General features: G+C 50.8%; 1 pseudogene across 1 annotated transcript; it reads left to right on the forward strand.

The window, feature by feature from the left end:
* The first annotated feature begins 448 nt into the window (after nt 1-448).
* On the forward strand, nt 449-6,433 carry LOC311444819 (neuropeptide Y receptor type 2 pseudogene; annotated as a pseudogene). Its single transcript, XR_014698941.1, has 2 exons — nt 449-707; nt 5,234-6,433. The product of XR_014698941.1 is annotated as a neuropeptide Y receptor type 2 pseudogene (transcript).
* Nucleotides 6,434-17,474: the final 11,041 nt, after the last annotated feature.

The raw sequence follows: 17,474 nt of genomic DNA on the forward strand, positions 1-17,474 counted from the left end.
AAAAGTAACTAAAGGCTTGCCCCAAGAAGCAGCCCGCTCCTGTGGGTGCTGTACGAGCACGGAGCAGGGGTGGCTGTGGGGAGGCTGGTGGTGGCTCTGCTGAGCTGTGGGACCTTCAGCCCCCCTGCTGCATGGGGGGCACCCAGCCCGGACAGGACCATTTCAATCCCAAGCAGGGTCAGAGCCCAGGAGAGCTGCAGCATGGGGTGGATGGATGCTCACCCCAGTTGGCGGCACCGCCAGGAGCCTGCAGACCTCCAGCTCCCACCACGTCTCCCCGGAGAGGGAGCTGGATGTGGTGGAAAAGCTCCTCTCTCCTCGATGCAAGAAGCCCCTCAGTGGCTGAGCACTGTATAAACAGCAGCAGCAGGCTCCCTCCCCCTTTCCATTTCTGTTTGTTAAACACACGCTCCCTGCCTTTCTCTCATTCAGGAGCTCACAGAGCATCCAGCTCGGGGAGACGGGGGCTGTCACTCACCCCGCAGGAGGCTGCTCGGAGCAGGGTGCCAACAATTTCCCCGGCGATGGAGCACCCTCCAGCAGCCCGGATCCTCTCCTGACTTCCTTGCCTTTCCGAGGACAGTCGCAGAAAAGTGCTTTTCGCCCCCCTTGCCACAGGTTGACTCCCAGAGAGGACGAAGAGGGGCGTCCCAGCAATGAGACCCTAAGGCGAGGGAGGAACGAGGAGGACGCTCCGGCCTTTGCAGGTGGGTCGGGGAGGGCTGAGATGGGGCCAGCTCTTGGCCACGCGGCGTGGTTCGAGCGACAGCATCCCTGGGAGACTGGATCCAGGGACTGACAACCCTGAGGGCTGGGATAGAGAGAAAGTGAACCAGAAACGCCCACACAGTTTTGGAGCAGAAGCAGGGAGCGTGGGAAGGGGGATGCTGAGCAGCAGGCTGCTCCGGGGGGGTGCCAAAACCAGGCAGGTAGAGCTACAGAGCACTGCAGGTGTGGGGCTGAGGTGCTTGGCTCTTAAACCCTCCTCCCCCCTGCACTCTGCCTCCTCGTGGCTCCCTGCAAACCTCTGGCAGCTCCTGGGTGCTGCTGCTGGGGCCCCACATGCTGCCAGCCCTCGGCTCGCTGCCAGGGGTCCCAGCCCCCAGAGGCAGGGGGCTGCAGGGGGGAATCAGTGCTGGCTTGCTTTCGGCACTCCTTGCATGCTGAGTGTTGATCAGAGCTCCTCACCGTTCTGCTGGAGCCTGCGTTTCACCAGCACAGTGAGTTTCTGGCCCGTCCCAAAGCAGGATACGGGGTCTGCTCCCTGGTTGCTCTATTAGTGGGGTTGTTGTCTCCCTCCCATCCCTTGTCTCATCGATCCCATGCTCCCCAGACTTCCAGAGGCACCAGACTCCCCAAATTAACCAGGTTCCCCCTGCCAGGCTGTCTCTGTCCTTCTGCAGCCCTGACAAGCCGCGGGGCTCCCTTGCAGTGTCACCCAGCACCGCTCTGCTCCCATGGCACATCCCACAGCACAGAGACCCCCGTGCTGTCCCCCCCTGCTTTCCGTGGGGGGCACTTCCAGGAGAAAATGTGCATCCCTGCCAAACGCCTCTCCTCTCGTCACCTCTTTTTCTGTCCATCCTGAGCCGAGTGTCTAAAGCATCCTCCTTGCCTCGTCCCCTTCAGAGTCTTTTGTGACTCTTTTGTGGGGCACACAGACATTTGGCAAGGAATTACGCAGAAGCCCCCGTGCATCTCCTCGTCCCCAGGGCCAGTCCTACCCCAGGGTCTGCTGGCAGCAGGGGTGGCAGTGCCTGTCTGATGCCATAAGGTTTCTGCACCAGCGGGCCCACTCTGGAGAGACAACTGATGACACTGCAGCAGATGAGGGCCAGGTGAGAGGGTCTTCTTTCTGCCAGAACCTCACAGTGGGGCAACTTCCCCTTCTCTGGAGATGGAAGGGCCCGGGATGATTTCTATCCCCTCTTTGGCTTCGGGATATCCTTCCAGAGCCGCCACTTGCCCTGAAACCAGCACACCACACAGAGGAGGTGAAACCCCCTCCCCTCCATCACTTTTCACACAGCTCCTGCTATCGTTGTTCAGCCACACCAGTTATCCCCAGGGACTCCGAGCCCTCTCTGGCGGTGAGCACAGGACGGAGTTACCAAACCTGGGCTCCGTGCCCAGCCCTGCTGCGGGCTCGCTGTGAGGCCTCGGGCAGGCTGGTTGGCCTCTCCACATCTCCATTTATTGTGGTTTCCTCCCTCGTGTGTGTGCTGTGGGCACAGGGCTGGACACGGCTGCAGGGGGGTGACGAGGTTGTGGTAAGGAGGGATGGTCTCAGGCCTCCTCACCATGGGCACTGACTGCTGCTGGGTGCTGGATGAGACAAGCCCATGCTCCAGAGCGGGCTGCTGGAGATTTGGGGGCTTCGTGGAGCTGAAATGCTTTGGAGAAAGGGCACAGCATGGAGCAGAGCCAGGCCGTGGAAACATCCATCAGCCCCAGGCCTTGTGTTCTAGCAGTTGGAGAAGGAGATTGCGGCTGTCACCAGCCAGGTTTGGAGCAGGGAGCAGAGGCTGCCTGACTCCTTCTGCTCCCTCCTTTCCGATCAGTGATAACCATGGCAGGATCACGATTCCTGGCCATGCTCTGAGTCACCTCTGTCCTTACCTCCACGCCGTGCCCCCACACCACGTGCCTGCTGCCTTCATGACCCCAGTCCCACAGCTTGGACAAGAAAGAGGAATTTAAACCAGCGAGCTCTGGGTTCGGTGGTATTTCTGCCTCCTCCTGGTCTTGCTCTGCTGCTCTGCTCTCCCACAAGCAGTTGGCTCTCAGCTCCAAAGATTTTCCACCCAGGCTGGCAGGCCCGCCGAGCATGGCAGCGTGTGCCTGGCAGCAGCCTGCACGTCCATTACCAGCTGGAACAGACCTCGGTCCGCTCCGGCAGCATCCCTGTGACCGCCAGGCAGCCCCCGGAGGAGGAACACTTATTATTACCATTTTGCTTCTTAATTAAAATGCCTTAATTGATTTTTAATAGTTCCCCTTTGGAAAAATAAAAAAAAAAGGGGGGGAAAAAAGAAACAACAAAGCAAACCAAATCAAATAATAACTCCATTAAGGCCATTTTGTTAGGAAGCGAAACGGCTCCATTAATCATGGTGTTCCTGGCTCCTCACAGATGGTGGGTAGCTGCCAGTCTCCAGAGGAAGGAAATAGCCCGAGATGTGGATGTGGGAACTGGCAGACTGGTGGGGATGGAGGGAAGGGAGCACCCAACACACGGGTACCAGAGATAAACGGGACGGGCAAGACACAGAAAAGAGGATAAGAAGTGACCGATGAAGTGAGGCTGGGCAATCTGGGAGGTGTAGAAATCCAGCCTGAGAGCAAAAAGGGGAAGTGCAGCCACTGAAAGCGTACCCTGCACTTGTTCTGCTTCCTTCACCAGCCCTTTGGCCCTCATGCTCCTTCTGCAGCTCAAAGCCTCCTTCCTACCCTGCTGGCAGCTTTCTGGGTTCTGTTTCCACGGTGTCTGAACCGACAGCCTCACTCCCAGGAGCTGCTGGCATGAAGTAGCCAGCTGGTGCTGGAGTTTGGCAAGTCTGGCAAGCTGGGGGGCACGGCGAGGGCAGGAGAAGGGCGGCATGGGCAGGGCCAGGCTACTGCAGGCAGCTTCCAGGAGCAGCTCCCAGGGGATCGCAGCCCCGTGCGGAGGAACGAGGAGAGAACACGCAGCCATTTATTGTTCTTTGCAATGTAATTGCCGCCTCCTTTGCCATCTTGCCACCATTATTTTGTGCTATTTGCTTAAAGAACTAGCTTAAATGTGATGTGCTCAGCACAGAGTGTGGTAAAGCATCCTCCCTTCCCACGGACAGGCTGTCCTCAAACATTCGGCTTGCGGGGCACAGACCTGTGGGAAGCCCACCAGCACCCAGTCAGATGAACTCCTGTCACCCCTGGGAAAAACCCAGAGCAGTTAACTCCTCAGGGAGGCTGAGAAGGTGACCAGGCCCCCAGTTTCCAGCTTTGTTTAAGCCCTGTGTCTCCTTCCCTTCCTCAGGGGCAGCAGGGAATTGCCCCTTTCCATCACAGAAAGCATGATGCTTTGTGGGCAGCCCCGTTTGGGCACGGTGCAGCTTCTGACTTCCACTTGGTGCACATGAGGGGAAGGTGCAGGGGGCCATGCCCACCCCTCCCCATGCACCCCAGCAGCAGTTCTGAGACGTGGAGGCTGGAAGGAGCTGGTGGCAGAGCTGGCTTCTCTCCTGCTGTGTTTGGACGGAGCGAAAGCCCTGCCACAATGCTGTGCCACTGCGGCGGCACCAAACACCAGCCACGGGCTCCAGGATGAGCCACTCCTGGCTCCCAAAGCTGCGTTGGTGCAGGCATTTGTGCACGGCGTGGTGAGAGGCTGGCTGGCTTTGGCTCTGGGGCATGTTTGTGCCTGGACACTCAGCAGCAGCTCTGCAGGAGGCTCGTTCACAGCTCCAGCTGCTTGCCCCTGTGCGGCTCTGTGGCTCCTGCACGTCCCTGTAAAATCTCAGCACCCACTGCCTGCATTGGCTTGGGTGGCTGGAGCAGTGTGGGATGCTCGTGTGGGGATGGGGCAACAGGTATTGTCAGCTGGAGAGGTGAGAAACAAGAAACCGAAGCAAACTGGGTGCACAATCTGCAGAGAGAGCATTTTGGAGAGGAGGAGGAGAGCACCCTGAATTTGAGAGTGTCTGGTTTTCTTTCTTGCTTCTTAAGGAATTAGGACTCAGGGCGTTTTTATAGGGAAGTAAATATCATCAAAGATGACTGACACCATCATTGATTTCTTCTGTCAGCCCCAGGAGGTCCCAAATTTTTGATGTGTTTGAATCAGCTCTCTGTTTTGCAGAGCCCAGCCTGAGGGAGCAGGAGACATGTGGAGGGGCTCCACGAGCAGGAGATCTTTCCAGGGCCCACCAGCCTGGCCCTGTCTTGCTTGGGCTTTTTTTCCCCTGTTCAATCCAAATACACAGAATCCCAGAAACTCGTGACAAGTAACATGAGCCCTGAATTTTCCTTAAGGAATTGGCGTCCATCTGATGGTAGGCTCTAACAGAAGTTGTCAGAGAGGTGAAAGGCCATTCGGTGTGAGGAAGAATATGGGGTAAGCATCAGGCAGAAGGATGTCACTGGTGCTGTGACATGGCAAAATGCTGTGTGGGAGATGCCCTTTGAGTCTCAGCTCTTATTGTGATGCTCTGCTGCCTCTCCTGCTCTCACTTCTGCTGTGCTTATGTTCCAGCCCCCCTTCTCCCGACTGAAGGGCCCAGGCCAGGCATGGGACTGCTGGAGGGAGCCAACAGCACCCTCGCCATGGAGAAGACAGCATTAGAGGAGAAGCTGCCGCAGGGCTGGCACACCAAGGACTTTGTCACCCCTAGCCAGGATCTCTCCGGGTCCCGCAGCGTTATGATGGACAGCACCAAGATCCTGGGGGTCCAGGTGGTTCTGATTGCTGCCTACTCCCTCATCATCCTGCTGGGCTTCATCGGCAACTCCTTGGTCATCTACATCATCGTGAAGTACAAGACCATGAGGACTGTCACCAACTTCTTCATAGCGAACCTGGCCCTGGCAGACCTGATGGTGGACACCCTCTGCCTGCCGTTCACCCTGGTGTACACGCTGCTGGACGAGTGGAAGTTCGGAGCTGTTCTTTGCCACCTGGTCCCTTACGCTCAAGCCCTGAGCGTCCACGTGTCCACTCTCACTCTCACCGTGATAGCCCTGGACAGGTATCGGTGTATCGTTTTCCACCTGGACAGCAGGATCTCCAAGAGGCTCAGCTTCACCATCATAGCCATCATGTGGCTGGCAGCAGCGGTCCTAGCGGGTCCTCTGGCCATCTTCAGGGAGTACCGCTATGAGGAAATCCCGTCCATCAACCTCAAAATGGCAGTCTGCTCAGAAAAATGGCCTTCTGGCAACAACAGAGACGCCACCATCTACAGCCTGTCCATGCTCCTCCTGCAGTACGTTTTCCCTCTGGCAGTTATTTGCTATGCCTACACCAGGATCTGGTTCAAGCTGAAAAACCACGTCAGCCCCACTTCTAGGAATGAAAACCAGTGCCGGAGGAGGAAAACCACCAAAATGCTAGTGATGGTAGTCGTGGTATTCGCAGTCTGCTGGCTCCCCTTCCACATGTTCCAGCTTGCCATTGATCTTGATCTGGTTCTTATCTTCCACGAATACAAACTCCTGTACACTGTCTTCCACGTGGGGGCCATGTGCTCTACGTTTGTCAACCCCCTGCTGTACGGATGGATGAACAAGAACTACAGGAACGGCTTCCTCACCTTTTTCCGCTGCCAGAACAAGCCAGAGAGCCTCCACACCGAGGGCTCAGTGAGGGGCAGGTCGTACATCTTCAGGGCCAACACCCTAAACGGGAGCATCAAGCAGTCTGCTGGCAACGGGCCACTGCCCACAGAGGTTTAGGGATGGGATGTGCACCCCTGGGACTGAGGCTGGCAGAGCCCAGAGACGTTCTTGGTGAATGCCTCTTTTTTTTTTTTTGTGCTGCCAAAACTTTATAGCTACTGCAGCCACGTGGAAATACCCCCCCTGTATCTCTCAGTACAATAAATCTGGTGTATTTCTGTCTGACCAAACAAATGACTTTTTCCTTTCTCTGTGTTTAAGCGATGCATGCAGAAGCATGAAAAATCACAGAGGGAGCTTCCATTTAGCCAGCAAAATACACCCTTTTAGCCACTTCCATTTGCCAAAGTGGGCTGTTCAACCTTTTACCCCCTGACACGACACATTATGATGGAGAACCATTATCGTGCATGCTTGTTTGTCTGTACGTCTCCCAGCCTCAAGCCGTATTGATCCATCTTTAGCTAATGCCTCTGCGGGGAGGGAGACCTGCTCTCCTCGGGACACACAGGCTGCTTGGGGCCATCGCTGCCAGGGCCGTGGCAGGGGAGCAGGAGGGTGCAGGATGGAGCTGGGCCATCGAGGATCCATGCACAGCACCTGCACAAATCCTCTCTGCGGCCCAGGGGAGGAGCTCTTGTCCCCAGCGAGCCCTGGAGGTGGCAGTGATGCTACTTACCACAGCTTCTTTTGCAAGTGCTGAAGCAAGGCTTTGGGGAAACCTCTGGGGTGACAGCTCATGGACATGCAAGCTGATATTCATTAGCCAGTGCCCATGTACAGAGCAGGCAGATGGGCAGATAGGAAAGGAAAAAAAAAACACTGGTGACAGCATCTTCCAAAGTGCTCAGAGGGTTTTAAGGCTTTTCTCTTTCTGGGGTTGGAGGTTCTCTGGGTCTTACATGGGTGCTTCTGCTCAGAAGAGAGAAGTAATCCACTTGCATGGTTGTTGCAGAGGTGGTGTCCTCTTGCAGAAGATGGTTTGGAGACTAAGATGTGTTCTTTCAAACCAAACTCTGTGTTCTCCTCCCCGAGGCTCTGTCAGCTGGGGAGCGTATTTTTAGCTCTGCCATCAAAGGAGGCTTGATTGCTACTGTGATCTCAGCAGCTCGTCACTGGTGTTGCCTCTAAAGTCAGGGCTCATCAGATCGGAAAGTAACTCCCAGATGCAGGATAGGGACTCAGCAGACCTCCTCACTACAGATAAAAAGCAAAGGAAAACTTGGATTTTAGGTCTTCAGTGGAGCAAGGACAAGAGGTAGGAGGACTCGCAGTACCAAGTGCACCAAGCTGCTGGGCTGTCACATCTGGAGCCCTCGAGAGATGAGCTGTCAATGAGCTTGTGTGCAAACCCTGCTCTCCTGTCTCCTTCACAGCCTGGCCTGCCTCTGGCTCTTGTTTTCCAGCTTAGCTTCCCACTGCCACGCTAGATGAATTTAATCTCTCTGCTTATTTTTTTGTCTCATTCCCCGTTCCATTTTCCTAAATAAGCACAAGAAAGTGCTCTCTGCTTCCTTCCAGGGGGACTGCTGCCAGGCGGGGTCTGCAGCCTGCCCTGCTTGGGCATGCAGATGGCAAATGACCCGGCACCTGGTTCTGCACATCACAGCACATTTTTCTGTGCAAGGATCTCTGAAGATCCTGCCAGGAAGTCAGTGTTTCACTAAGAGAGTTGCCTGATTCCTGACAGGCCAGATACAGACATGATGGAAGAACCGGGACACAAATAAACTTTCCCCACGTGCAGTGCCATGGGGTGGTGCTGGGAGTTGCTGTTCCACCCTGATGTTTGGAGGAAATATCCTCCTCCACAGCACTGGTAAATTCTGTCCCCACCTCAGGAACTGGTCAGTCTACAACCCAACCTCCCAAGCAACTCTCCCTGTGTTTCCATCGAACTCCAAGGTACAAGGAAATGTTTATTTTTTCAAAAGCAGTTTAAATGAGTGGAAAGAATTCAACTATTACCAATAAACGCTCCAGAAAGTGATTTAACACTCAATGATGTATGTCAGAGTTAAACAACACATTCAGCAATGCAAGCTTGGGAGCCAATCACGCTGCCAGGCAGAGATGGATGAGGAGCTAAATTGCTCTTGGAGGGCCTTGCCAAAGGTTTTGTCCTGTGACACCACACACGGTATCTGACTGGAGCAGGGCAGATAATGACATTATGAATGGCTGTTTAATTTTGAGCCCAGGCCTTTCAACTAAATATGGATAAATAAATAAACAGATCCCAGCTCTTCTCAAATAAATACTGGCAATGGCGTTTATAGAACAGAGGGATTTTTATGCTGGAGAAAACTGAGAAGGAGAAACTATTTATTGGAGTGTAACGGCAAAGTTCTGTTTGCTTTATTTTATACACTCGTGCAGCTTTACTAATGGATTTCTGCTTGTGAGCTTGCTGTTTTTTCCCTGTGATTTGAAGAATATATATCCTTCCACTCCCACTGCAGGCAGGGAAGTCAGCTCAGAGCTGTGTATGGGTGTCCCTACGGAGAGCCGTAGTGCCCTAGTGAAGGGAGGCAGCCCTACTGCCCACTGTCCGACTGGGAACAAGGGGAGGTGGAGAGAAAGAAAGAGAAAGGGAGCAAAGTTTCTTTCCAAAGGCTGGTGTGGGCAAATAAACAGTATGTTATAGACTTGTGATAGAAGAGAGGACTGAATCTGTTCCATGAAACAAAATTCTGTTGGAGACGAAGCTTCCCCAAATATTTTCTCCCCGCTAAAGATGTCCTTGCTGCCAAAAGGACACTTCCATGAAACCAAAGGCTGGCAGCACTGTAAGTTTTCGAACTATTTAGAGCTGAGGACAGGCAATGACCCTGCTCTGTTGGTGTCAAGGGCAGATCCTCTAGCAGTTACAGATATTCTTGGAGTCAAAGGGATCTTCCCACTGCCGGCTCCTAGCCAAAAGCGCATCAGTGAGTCCCTGCCGAGCCAGGCTCCTCACCGCATGAAACACCCTGCTTCTCGTGCTAGACCACCCTCTCTCCTGACATCATACAGTTCTTGAATTATAGAAATATTTCTTTCTGGATATTTCTTAATTGTCACTGGCTGCTAGCAGATGATTAACTTGGAATCCACACCACAGGTCGGGGTGCCTCCAACCATCCCACACAATGGTCACTCACATGCCAGAGGAACGTGAGAGCAGCTGAGACACTGCAACATTGCCATTTAAAAACGGCACCACTGGTAACCTGTTCCTTATTACTGACTGCTCCGAGAGCTCTCGGGAGTCCCCAGGTCTCTTATCAGGCTTCCAGGCTTGACAAAGCACGCTGACATTTGCAGAGCAGAGGCTGTGCTTGAGGCTCGGAGCGCTGGAAATTTCACCTCTGAAACACTTAAGTTTGCTCTGAGAATCCTTTCCCAGCTGATTTCCCGAGCAGATATGTCGGTAACAAGCTAAAGCTCGTACAGAGAGCACAGGTTTGGGGTTTTTATTTCTCCTTGTCTTAAGGCGATACATACAGCAGGCGTTTAGATCAATGCGGGGTGAGCGGGGTCGTTCTGTCGGGGCTGTGTTGGTGTCACAGACGCGGCACACTCCTGCACAACCCCGTGCTCCATCCCACTGGATAAAGGCCAGATCCGTCCCCTGGTGCCTTTCTGTCCTGCAGTAACGTGTGTCCTCTCTCCTTACCCACGGAAGCCCAAGTGAACGATGTCAAATGGCACATGTTTTATTCAATGTGCCCACCAGTGTATCGGCAGAAACATTGCTCTGAGCCTTTCACAGGGGCTCTGTGGGGAAATATGGGCAGACAGAGGGAAGAAGCAGCTCCTGTGACATATGCTGATACGAGAGGGGCTGGAGAGCCCTTCTGCTGAAGGAGGTCACAGACAGCTCAGCGTTTCCCTTGGTATCAGGTGTTAATCTTACTGTTGTTGCGGCTAACCCGGTCTGAAACCAAATTAGCCTTTTGTTTGGGCAGGAGCTGTAGAGTTGGCGCTTTCTTTGTACGCCTTTGTCTTTCAGCTCTGCTATTGTGTGATTTCACCAGGTCTCTGAATGTGCTGGATTTTAAACAAGGCCTCAGGATCAGCCAATGTGGTGAAAGTCAGAAATGACTGCAATAATCCAGAAAAGGAAAGGATTCTGGGTTCGAATGGGTGAGCAGAATTTGGTCCCTTGCATTGGAAAAAGCAAAGCTTTGTCTTCCTTTCAGTTTTCCCTTATCTAGCTTGAGATTCTTCAAGTGCCAAAAATAATATTGCATATTACTGCCATTTATCTTCTCGTTGAGCTCATTTCAGTGGAGGGATTTGTTCAGGAGGGCCTGGGAGGGGAAGTAGGATAGGTTTTTAATGCTCATCGTTATCTCTAGTCTCAGTGTTTTGCAAGTTAAAAGACAAATCAGAAAAAGACAAAGTCACTCACACACACCAAGGGAGGTACCAATTTATCTTCAGACAACACAACCTCGATTTAATTTTCTATCCAGACACCCCAGCACCTTTTGCCAAAGTGTTACATGAATATGGGGCTGAATGAGGCTGTGGGAGGAAAGCATTTTTCTGCTGCTAATGGCAATACCTTAGTGTCACTCATGATTTATAGCCAGCAAAGAATGCTTTTTCTGGTCTATGTTCTGTTCAGTGTAATGAGTATAGGAGGAATAGTGCGGACGCCTCATGGAGCTCACAGGAGGAGACCTTCATTAGTTCAGTCCTCTCCAGTGTGGCAGCAAGGACTGTGAACATTAGAGGAGAAACCCTTTTGTTTCTAACTAGCTTATTGAAGTGCGTGAGCATGGAGTTGTCGCCGTGTCACTCTGCTAATGTGTCAGCCACTCTGCTAATGTGCCACCAGCCCTCAGACACTGCTTGTCCCCGGGACGGGAGGGCAGCTCAGCTGCAAGGTGCGTCTCGCTGCGATGTGGAAGGCAGAAGGATGATGGGTCAAAGAACGAGATTTCAAGCTATTAAGGAGAGGATGTGCCCCTGGATGAAATGTTGAGGTTAATATGTCTTTCTCTATGAAACACGGGGTAGATTATTGGCTCGGCTGGGACCAGGATGAGTAACATCAAAAGGGGACTGAACTCTGCCACGGCACAGGAAGAACAGGGCCTCTACTAAAAGAGAGACAAGAAAGAAAGAAGAGGAAATCTGGATCCGTCATGTTCTGTATTCTGTCTTAGACCATGGCAATAACAGATGTTTAGGAAATGGATGCCAACTTTGCCACTTTGGTGGTCCATTCCCTCATACTCCTACCAGCAGCCACAACTGTTGTAGTAGAGATCTTATGGGCAAAGTCCCTGCCCAGACCATTTGTTGTCCATTTATAGGCTTTTCATTCACGAATTTGTCTGATCCCTCCCTGACCATTCTGGCTGTTTCCTCAGCCTCCCGTGGCAGCCTGTTCCAGAAGCTCACTGCCCACTTTGTAAAGGAGCACTGCTTTTATCTGTCAAAGCCTGTCCCTGCTAGTTTCAGCAAATGCCCTCTCGTTCTAGCACGGTGCTGAACAGCAGCTGGACATTCAGCTTCTCCACTGCTTTCTTCATTTTATACAGCTTGATGCTATCTTCCTTCTCCAGACCTCTCCTCTTCCAGCTCAAGTCCCATTTCCCCCTAAGGCAGCTTCTTAATTCCTGATCATCTTATTTACTCTTCTGTGGACCTTGTCCAGGCCCACAAATATCAGAAAGGGCTGAATTTTGCTCCTAAGTCCCGTGAATGAGTCAGCTCAGTGAGGCATGAAGTGCATCCCCAGGTCTGTTTTTGAAGGCCAGAGCCACAAGGGCAGCAGATCCCTACCTCTCCTTGAACTCTGGATCTGATGGATTTATCCAGGGGCAAGGCTGAGATCCAAGCAATCCTGACCCCCAACTAGTGTCTAAATTGCAGCTTCATCTGTCCGTTCTACAAAGCAGAATTGTGAGGAATTGTGCATTTCAGGAAAGGAGTGACAAGTTTTTGTTACTCGGCAACTGTCGCTCCCACTTATTTTGGAAGAATTTGAGAACATCCTGCACCTCGGAGAAATCAATAGCTTGGCTGAGGAGGAAGAGAACTGGCAGCAAGTCCCCAAAACTTTGAGCTGGGAAGAGCTCTTGGGGCTGTTGGAAGGAAAAAGTGCTTTATGTCTGCATGCTCCTCAGCTTGTCTCCTCAACGTGACTGTCTGCATCACTTTCTGGGCTCTTCATGGTGAAATAATCCATTGTTCTGCCATTTCTGTCTCACAGAGGCATTTCACAGCCATCTGAATGTGCTCTAATCCACCTGCCAGCTGCAATCGGCACACAGCATGGTTGCATTCCTGTCAGCCAAGATTGGAGCACCAGAAACAAAAACCTTCAAAAGAGGAATTGACAAGAGATCTGCCTGTGAAAACCAGGGAGGAGGCACTCGGGCCTGGGGGCTTGGTGGAGGTACAGGCACTGACCTTCAGAGCAAAGCCAGGCAGCGAGGCCAGGGCAAAATTTGACTTGCTTTCTGCCGTAGTGGCTGACTTCAGACAGGAATTCAGACGTGATTATTGAAACAATAATTTAGGGCTTCAGTTGCTGGGAGCTAATCTCCAGGGCTGAACTCAGCAGATGGCTGAGTAAGTGGACCCCAGCTAATGCATTTACGCAGTGGTTCAGCGTTTTTGGTCCAGTTTTGTTACTGACAACTTTGCTATGCGAAATCCCATTTCTGTTTCCTAGGTTAGATAAAAGAATTGAGTGGTTTCAAAGTGCAGATCTCAACTCTCCAAGACAACCCTGCAGTACCCAATTAAGCAAAGCGAACGTAGCAAAACTAGCATGGCAAGAACTGACTGAATCTGTCTGCTGCTTGAAGAAGAGTAGGAACACAAGAATGCTGCAGCAACAAAGACGTCTTACTAGAGCACAAGGCTTGTCGGTCTATGTAAAATCTGCCTGGCACTGCAGGCCTTCGTTGTGTGAAATTCCAATTGGCTTCAAGCAAAATCAGTGGGAGCTGGGTCTTTAATACCCAGTGGTTTGTTTGGAAGTCCTGGTCTTTGCAATTATGTCATTAAAAGGACATGAGCTAATCTGCACAACCCGAGCAGACTGGTAGGAACTTCTCTCCCTGAAATGCAGCCATTTAAGTTTTTCTTGTAGATTTCTCAGACAGCGGGGAAACATTCAGGGGTATTTAGTCAGGTGCATGCTGTAAGAATAGTATAAGAAAAGATCATAGGAAATAAATTGAAGAGACCTGGAACTCCTCTGCCTAAACCATTTCTGATTGCAGGATGCCTCCTCTCTTCTGAGGCTCCTGTGAATGGGGATTTCACGCACTCCCTGCTCAGTCTGCTCTGAGCCCTTCACAATATCTAACCAACAGACCTTACTGAACTCCATTACCTCTTGTCTCCTGGTACACAAGGTTAGGAATTTATTACCTTCTCTACCACACCTTTATCTTTTTAAAGAGTATTATGCACCTTTTCCAACATCTCTAGACTAAAGCAAGCCGTTTTTCCTTTTCTTTCTCATAGGGCTCATATGCTGTACCTCTGCTTGCTCTTGCTGCTCTTCTCTGGGCTTTCTGTGCTCAATAGCCAGCAGTTTTGTAGGCAAACAAAAGGATTGAAGGAGGCAGAAGGGTTCTGCAGAAATGTTTGGCTCCTGGAGCAATCATGTATACTGGAATGCATAATTGGGAACTGCTCTTTTCCAAACACAGTGGCTGCCTCTACACTGTGGCAGGAGCCCAGGGTCTTTGTTTCACTGACAGCAGAGCTATTTCCATGTTCTGACTCATCGACGGCTGTTTCTATATGGGTGAAAGCAGCAGCACTTTGCAGCACCAGTCTAACCCTGCCTGGTGAAATCCACCGTGAAGTGAACTTTACCCTGCGAGTGGCACTGGTCCTGCAGAGCTCTGCCCCTTCTGAGCCTTGCCTCGTGTGGAGCTCTGGGTATGACCATAGCATGAGCACACACGTGGCTCCAGGATGCAGTGACACAACTGATGGGACACCATGAATAGTCACCGTGTCCAAGTTTGCCTTTCCCAAAGAAGCTGGTGTCTCCCTCCGAGTCAACCTCAGGACTAATCATTGTGCTGCTTGGTGGCTTTCAGCACTCACCATCCCCATTTTGAGTATTCACTTCCTTACCCCTTTTCATGTACAAACACGCCCAGAGAAAAAAACTTCAGGCAGTAGTTGGAGCCCTGCTCCTTGATCCAGAGGTGCTGGTGGACGAGGTTGCAGCCTCAGCTCCGCCGAGGTGCTTGAGCAAACGGCTCTCCCTTCAGACCAGCAAAATGTGGGCAGTGCTGGCTTCTCACTGTCCTGGTATGCCCGTGCAGGGCAGCTCTAATTGCTGTTTCTTCCACTTTCCCTTAAAGAACAGCTCTTATATTGTACTTCCTTGTACTGTATTGTATTGCATTTCCTTGTATTGTGGATAGAAATTTTTAAAAAATCAGCTGGTTCTCTCTCCCAGCTTTATCAAATCCTAGATGAACTGATCATAAACTGCTGAGCCTTTCTTTCCTCTTCTGTGGAACAAGGCAACTATAGCACTCGGAGGCTTGTAAAACATGTTGCATATGCTAGCTGAATAGTGCTACTGCAGTAAAAAGCATTATAATTGAACACATTATAATTACATTTCCATCAATCGTGTACTAAGAAGACAGACCTTACTTGGAAAGTGCTGCTAAATACTTACAGAAAAACAAATTTTGAATTCTCAGGGGTAAATATTTATTCCAGATTCTCAGAAAAGGAATGATTTGTGAATCCAGGTGTGGGAAGGTTATTAATGGCCACAGTGCCTGGAATTTTTCAGCAGCATCTGCTGCTTTCAATGTGGACCATGAATAGTTACTGAAGGATGACCACAGGCTCTGCTTCACTGCTCATAAGCATTTCTGAATTGTCTGGACAAGAATAATTCTAAACAACCCCTGACACTGTTATTTTATGTTCCAAGGAAGCTAATTAAAAAAGTGCAATTTTTAGCTAATTCGTATTGTTGTCTTATGCTGTTTTTTATTCCTCTCTCTGATGACTGCTCAAACGTGCAGTTGGAAAAAGTGGCTTCCTCTGCTGAAAGCACCGTGGAAGATGACAGTCTCTGTGCATCAGTGGGCAGCCTGAAGAGAAGCGTGGGGCAGCGCTGCCACAGAGCAAATTTACAATGTCTCGTGCATACCCCAGCAATCATCAAAACAAAAAATTAAATCTTGGAACAGTGTGGAGGTGACCTCCTGGGACAGAACATCTATCACAGCCAGACTGGGAAGCTATGAAGCAGCTCGTTGTCATGGCTTTTTTGATCGGGTCCCATCTTCACTGACCTGCAGGCTGTATTGCATCAATTATTGGTGGAGACATTTATTTCTCTTTCTCTCTCTCTCTTTTGAGGAAAATACTTTTTCCCCACCTGTGACCCTTTTATTCAAGGGTCTCAAATTGTTTCATGTTCCCCCAGAGGCCGGAGTCTCTCTTGGGAGGTGTTTGAGCATTTCTTTGTGGAAGTGTGACTTGCAGCTCATAGCACATGTATTAGCAAGCAGTTTGGTGAATCTCAGAAATAGGAAAGTTGGGTTTCCTAAAGGCTTCTCGCTCTGGTGCCTAGTGGTGTGTGAGCTCACACGAGTGCTGCTCTCTGCTTGCTGTGTTCTTGCACAAAACTTTTTGAACATAACAGGTCTGAGCTCTGGCTCACTCCTCTTTAGCAAACACTAATGGGCATGGCACCAACTGCACGGGTGTCCTGTCATGGGGCAGAATCTCCTCCTTCTCTCCAATGCATTCACTCCTGCTTTGTCTCTTCAAGCTCTGTTTCCCAGAGCCCAAGGCATGGGTTCCCCCGGGTTGCTTGCTGGGCTGCTACACAGATGAATAGATCCTGCTGTGGGAAGCTGCTTTCTGTTTCTCAGCGTGTATTTCCTCTTTGTTACAGTCTTCTTATCATGTCTGGTCATACCCTCGTATTTCTGGTACCGCTCTGTCCTAGGAGAAATAAATCAATTAGCTGCTTCCTCACGTGCACACCTTTCACTGTGCCAGCTCAGAAAACAGAATGCCAATCCTGCAGCAAAAATTCTTCATTTATGCATTCACACGACTTAAAAATGATTTACAAAAGCAAGTTAAAAATGTAGTTCCTAAACAAAATTTAATATACCGTTGTTGTTCAGTAGTTGTAACTCGGTGCAGATCCGATGTTTGCAATCCAGAATTGCAAGGATATGCTCTCTTTTTATTGGTCTGTTTTGATTTAAAAATTCTTATCTCTACTGAACTGTTGGCATTGGGCTAGCAGAACGTGCTGTATTAATAAACTCTCTTGGATATTTGTAGCCCTTTTATAAAGGGCAGGACTTCTTGAGGGTTAGAGCTAGCACAATGCTACACAGAGCTTATTTCTTCTGCCCCTGCATGGTTGTGCTAATCCATGGGAGACAGATGCCTTTGGGCATTAACGAACAGGTGCAGCCCCTCCAGAGTGACAAAGAAATGACTTTGCCTGGCACTGCCTCGTGGTATATTTTCAGAAGAGACCGTATAAACAAGCCAGCACTTGTTATAACAAGCTTGGGGGTGTGACTTCATTCCTGGATATTGTCCTACTTTACAGACTACAAAACCTCTTTAGGCACCGGAGCTTTGACGGCTGGAGGCAGCTTGACTGCATCTCTCCATGTGCTCTGCGCTGTTAGGGGTCTACTCAGGAGCCCTCCAGAGGGACGAACGTGCCAAGTCACCGTGAGGTGCTATAGGAAAAGAGGCCCTGGCACCGAGTTCTGCTTGCCAGGGACTTGCAGACATTTAGAAATGTCGTGCAAGCTGAGCCACGGCTCGATGTTTTTTTAATTCCTGTAATCAACAGACAACTGCTGAATGCGATAAGGCGAGTGTCTGAGCTCGAAATGGAGCAGGGAACCGGGGAGGGGAGGGGAGAGAGACAGCAGGCAGATACCAGGTAGGAGGTGCAGATGTTAAAGCTTTGATGTTCTCCTCTTCAGTGGAAACAGCGAGCAGAAGATTAACAATATTGCACTCAGCAGTGGCATTATCCTGTCCAAAACACCAGGAGAAGCAGTTGTTCTGAATGTCACTGTGAAAACACGAGCCATTGGGGTACTTGTTTCCTCTCT

The sequence above is a fragment of the Aythya ferina genome, assembly GCF_964211825.1.
Source record: "Aythya ferina genome assembly, chromosome: 14".
Lineage (NCBI taxonomy): Eukaryota > Metazoa > Chordata > Aves > Anseriformes > Anatidae > Aythya > Aythya ferina.